Source organism: Mobula hypostoma, chromosome 6 (genome assembly GCF_963921235.1).
Source record: "Mobula hypostoma chromosome 6, sMobHyp1.1, whole genome shotgun sequence".
Classification (NCBI taxonomy): domain Eukaryota; kingdom Metazoa; phylum Chordata; class Chondrichthyes; order Myliobatiformes; family Myliobatidae; genus Mobula; species Mobula hypostoma.
Window position 1 is genome coordinate 117,730,283 of NC_086102.1, and position 6,301 is coordinate 117,736,583.

Here is a 6,301-nt window from a genome sequence, read left to right on the forward strand (position 1 = left end):
ACAGGATGTGGTCTGTCAGGGCTCCTTTGTCCTAGTTATCAGCAGTACGGGGGAGGCTGATGCAGGAGATTTCAGTTCAAAAATTTTGATAAACAGCATGTGGTGCAATTCAACATTTCCTCTTCGGCTGTAAATTTGGATTTTCAACTGATTTTTGAAGGACCCAAATTGGAAGGCATAACTGTTGTAACGTGTGCACTTATGTATAAGACCATAAGGCATGGGAGAAGAATTAGGCCATTTGAGCCATTGGGTCTGCTCTGTCATTTCGTTATGGCTGATTTATTATCCCTCTCAACCCCGTTCTCCTGCCTTCTCCCCATAACCTTTAATGCTCTTGCTAATCAGGAGCCTATCAAACTCCGTTTTAAATATACCCTCCGACTTGGCTTCCAGAGCCATCTGTGGCAAAGAATTCCTCAGAATCACCACCCTTCGGCTAAAGAAATTTCCCCGTATTGCACGTATGCCAAACTCCTGTCTATAACATCACCTGCCCGAGTACTGGCCACCCATTCATCTCCTGGTATTGCACTTCAGATCCTCCCATCTTCCACTGCCTCACCTACCTGTGCTGGGAGGGGTCTTCACCTACTGGACTGGGAGGGGTCCTCACCTACCTGTGCTGGGAGGGGCCCTCACCTCACCTCCCTGTGCTGTCCTGCTGAGCTCCTAGGCTCTGACTTGAGTTGCTTCATCTAAACTCCATCCTTCACCCTAACCCTTCCCCCACCCTCCAACTCACAGACCCCATCCTCAAAAAAAAAACAAGAAATTGGTCATTCATGAGTTTCCTTGATGCATTCATGCTGACGCTGTTCAGTCCTTTTATTCTATTCTATATATTCTGTTACAACATCCCTCATATTCAATTTTCCCTTCCCTTGACAGGCTGGTAGTTTCCTGCTTTCTTCCTTAAATAGAGGCTTCACATTGGTCACTCTGCACTCCATGGAGCCCATTCCAGAATCTCTATAGCTCTGGAAGATGATGACCAATGTGTCCACTTTCTCTAAAGCCATCTCTTGCAATGTGCTGGGATGTACTGTAGATTTAAAGGTTAGCTTTATTTGTCATAGGCACATCGAAGCATATGGTGAAATGAGCCGTATTGCGTCAAATGACCTCAGAGAGGATGGTGCTGGGCAGCCTGCACAGTGTCGCCAAGCTTCCACCACCAACATAGCGTGCCCTCAACTTACTAACCCGGATGTCGTTGGAATTTAGGAGGAAACCAGGCTCCCTGTGGAGACCCACACAGTCACAGAGAGAGTGTACAAACTCTTTACTGACACCGGTGGGAATCAGACCTTGAGGTAAAGCATTGTGTTAACTTCTACCATTGTGCCACTCTTGCTTATCAGGCCCTTGGGATTCATTGGCTTTCAGACTCATCATCTCTTGTAGTAAACTTTTTAAATTAATTCGAATTTCCTTCAGTCACTTGTTCTCACCAGACACTTTATTATATTTTCTTTTGTGAAGGTAGACTAAAAGTTTTCGTTGAATTTCTCTGCCATTTCTTTGTCTCCATTACAAATCTTCCTATCTGGGTCTGTCGGAGGGCTGTATCTGTCCTTTACCCTTCAGTGTTCACATCATCACAACGGTAGACAAAACCACCCAACACATCACTGGCACCAGCCTATCCAGCATCACGTCCAAGTCAGTGATGCGGTAGCCTAGTGGTTAGCACAACACTTCACAGCACAGGCAACGCAGGTTCAATTCCCGCTCCTGCCCGTAAGGAGTTTTGTATGTTCTCCACATGACCACCTTGGTTTCTTCTGGGTTGGTAGGTTAATTGGTCATTGTAAATTGTCCCATGATTAGGCTAGGATTAAATTGGGTCATTGCTGGGCTGGAAGGATCTATTCCACTCAATAAATAAATTTAAATAAATACAGAAAGGTGCCAGAAACAATTCCTGACAGATCCCACCCACCCTCATGGACTGCTTGTCCCATTCCCAACATGGAGGAGGCTACATTGCATTCACTGTCAGGACCACCAGACTCAAAAACAGTTACTTTCCCCAAGCAGAAAGGCTGATCAATACCTCCACCCATTAACCCACCCCACCACACCCCAGCCACAACTGCTTTATCATTTCCTGTCAGAATCGCCTTACGTACAGACACTCCCGTGTATATAGGCTATCTTTATTATGCTTATTGCGTGTTTTATATTATCGTGATCTTTATCTTAATGTGTTTTTATGTGCTGCATCAGATTTGGAGTAACAATTATTTCATTCTCCTTTACACTGGTGTACTGGAAATGACATTAAGCAATCTTGCATCTGGTTTTCATGTATCTGTCTATTTGCTTTCGTTGAGGTTGCAGAGCAGGACATTGGTTGGAGCAATGTAGTTCAGACTCAACAAAAGGAAGGCAATATCATTGGTACCAGGGCCAGAGACACTTGACATTTTGGAGAGTTTACTAGAGCTGCAAACTTTATGAAGACGTTGTGAAGGCCTCGAAGAGACATTTGACCCCAGCGCCTTCATGAATTACAGGTTTGGCTGTAGCAACAGGGACCAAAAGGAACAAGGGGTGACTATGGCATCAGTAAAAAGAGCATTGGCAAGAAAGTTGCAATTTCTGCCCAGCTTTTGACTGAGTATTGTGGGATCGCTCAATTAGCAGAATGATCGATTGGAGAATTTGATGCTTTTTAACTGGGTGGACCTAACATTTGAGGGAGTTTAACTGTAAACTGGAGACTATTCTGGGTTGTAAGGAGACAAACTCATAAGAGATAATGGTGGCATGATGGTCTTTGTGGACATCTTCTGCACTGACCAAACCCATATGCAGCATGCTCAGAAAAGGAAGCAGTCCTTGTTGTGAGTTTTATGGAAATCACACAAAGTAATGTGCCCATTCCAGATGGTCTAATGCTACAATTGTCATGGAAGTATATGCTCCACTTGTTTGTTAATGCAAATATCTAATCAGCCAACCAGCTGGCAGCAATTCAATGCATAAAAGCATGCAGACATGGTCAAGAGGTTCAGTTGTTGTTTAAACCATACATCAGAATAGGGAAGAAATGTGATCAAAGTGACTTTGACCATGGAATAACTCTGGGTACCAGACAAGATGGTTTGAGTATCTTAGAGACTGCTGATCTCCTGCAATTTTCATGTATAAGTCCCTAGAGTTCACGTTAAAAGGTGCAAAAAAACAAAAGAGACATCCAGTCAGTGTCTTGTTAATGAGAGAGGCAGAGGAGAATGGCCTGTGGTTCAAGCTGACAGACCATAAGACCATAAAATATAGGAGTAGTAGGCCATTTGGCCCATCGAGTCTGCTCTACCATTTCATCATGGCTGATCCAATTTTCCTCTCAACCCCAATCTCCTGCCTTCTTCCTGTATCCCTTCATGCCCTGATGAATCAAGAATCTATCAACCTCTGTCTGCCTTGGTATACATAAAGAGTTGGGCTCCACAGTTGCCTGTGGCAAAGAATTCCACTGATTCACCACCCTCTGGCTAAAGAATTTCCCTCTTTATCTCCATTCTAAAAAGGTGCCCCTCTATTCTGAGGCTGTGTCCTCTGGTCTTAGACTCTCCCACCATAGGAAACATCCTCTCCACATCGCACTCTGTCAAGGCCTTTCACCATTTGATAGGTTTCAATGAGATCACCCGCCATTCTTCTGAATTCTAATGAATACAGGCCCAGAACCATAAGACCCTCTTGATAAGACAAGCCATTCAATCCTGGAATCATTTTCATAAACTTCCTTTGAACTCTCTCCAGTTTCAGCCCATCCTTTCTAAGGGGACCAAACCTGCTCACAATACTCCAAGTGAGACCTCACCAGTGCTTTATGAAGTTTCAACATTACATCCTTCCTTTTATATTCTAGTCCCTATGAAATGAAGGCTAACATCGCATTTGCTTTCCGCACCACAGACTCAGCCTGTAAATTAACCTTTATGGAATCCTGCACATGAACTCCCAAGTCCCTTTGCACCTCAGTTTTTGGTATTTCCTCTTCATTTAGAAAATAGTCAACCCTTTCATTTCATCTACCAAGGTGAATGACCAAACACTTCCCGACACTATTCCATTTGCCATTTCCTTGACCTTTCCCCTAATCTGTCTAAATCTTTCTATAGCCTCTCTACTTTTCAAAACTACCTGCCCCTCCAGTTATCTTCATATCATCTGCAAACTTTGCAACAAAGCCATCAATCCCATCATCCAAATCATTGACAGATAACTAAAAAGAACTAGTCCCAGCACAGACCCTGTTGAACACCAATAGTTACCAGCAGGCAGTCAGAAGACTCCCTTTACTCCCACTCTTTGCCTCCTGCCAATCAGCCACTGCTTTCTCCACGCTAGAATCTTCCCCGTAATACCATGGGTTCATAGTCTGTTAAGCAGCCTCATGTGTGGCACCTTGTCAAAGGCCTTCCGAAAATCCAAGTACAACAACTTCTTTGTCTATCCTGCTCATTACTTCTACAAAGAATTCCAATAGATTGGTCAGGCAAGATTTTCCCTTGAGGAAACCATGCTGACTATGGCCTATTTTATCAGGTGCCTCCAAGTACCCTGAGACCTCATCCCTAATAACAGGCTCCAACATCATCCCAACCACTGGCCTATAGTTTCCTTTCCACTGCATCTCGCACTTCTTGAAGAGTGGAGTGACATTTGCAAAGTTCTAGTCTTCTGGAACCATTCCAGAATCTAGTGATTCTTAAAAGATCATTACTGATGGCTCCACAACCTCTTCAGCCACCTCTTTCAGAATTCTGGGGTGTACACCATCTGGTCCAGGTGACTTATCAACCTCCAGACTTTTCAGTTTCCTAAGAACCTTCTCTCTAGTTATGGTAACTTCACACACTTCATATCCCCTGACACCTGAAACTTCCACCATACTGCTAGTATCTTCCACAGTGAAGACTGATGCAAAATACTTATTCAGTTCATCCACTACTTCACTGTCCCTCATTACTACCTCTCCACTATCGTTTTCCAGTGGTCTGATATCCACTCTTGCTTCCCTTTTACATTTTATGTATCTGAAGAAACTTTTGGAACCCTTTTTAATATTATTAGCTAGCTTACTTTCGTATTCCATCCTTACCTTCTTAATGACTTTTTTAGTTGCCTTCTGTTAGTTTTTAAAAGCTTCCCAATCCTCTAACTTCCCACTAAGCTTTGCTCCATTATATGCCCTCTCTTTGGCTCTTATGTTGGGTTTGACTTCTCTTGTTAGCCATGGTTGTGTCATCTTTTCTTTAGTATACTTCTTCCTCTTTGGAATGTATCTATCCCATGGCTTCCGAATTGCTCCCAGAAATTCCAGCCATTGCTGCTTCGCCATTATCCCTGCCAGTGTTCTTTTCCAATCAATTCTGGCCAACTCCTCTCTCATGCCTCTGTAATTCCCTTTACTCCACTGTAATACTGATACACCTGACTTTAGCTTCTCCTCAAATTTCAGGGTGAATTCAATCATATTATAATCACTTGCCCATAAGGGTTCTTTTACCTTCAGCTCTCTAATCAATTCTGTTTCACTGCACAACACCCAATCCAGAATAACTGATCCTCTAGTGGGCTCAGCCACAAGCTGCTCTAAAAAGCCATCTTGTAGTCATTCTAGAAATTCCCCCTCTTGTAATCCAGTACCAACCTGATTTTCCAAATCTACCTGCATATTAAAGTCCCCCATGACTATTGTATCTTTGCCCTTTTGGCATACGTTTTCTATCTCCCGTTATAATTTATAGACCACATCCTTATGACTACTTGGGCTCTGTAGACAACTCTCATCAGGGTCTTTTTACCCTCACGGCTCCTTAGCTCTACCCTTCTGATCCTATGTCCCCTATTTCCAATGATTTGATTTCATTTTTTACCAATAGAGCAACGTCACCTCCTCTGCCTTCCTGCCTATTCTTTTGATACAATGTGTATCCTTAGACATTAATCACCCAGCTATAATCTTCTTTCAGCCATGATTCAGTGATGCTTACATCATTCCTGCCAATCAGCAACTGCGCTGCAAATTCATCGACCTTATTCCATATAGAGCGCACATTCAGATACAACACTTTCAGTGCTGTATTTACCCTTTCTGATCTTGTCACACCATGCTCAACCCTTCGATTCCTATCTTTGTCTGAGGTCTCACCGACATCTGCCTTCACAACAACTTCACTAACTGTTCTGACACTGTGGTTCCCATCCCCCTGCAACTCTAGTTTAAACTACACCATGCAGCATTAACAAACCTTCCCACTAGGATACTAGTCTCCTCCAG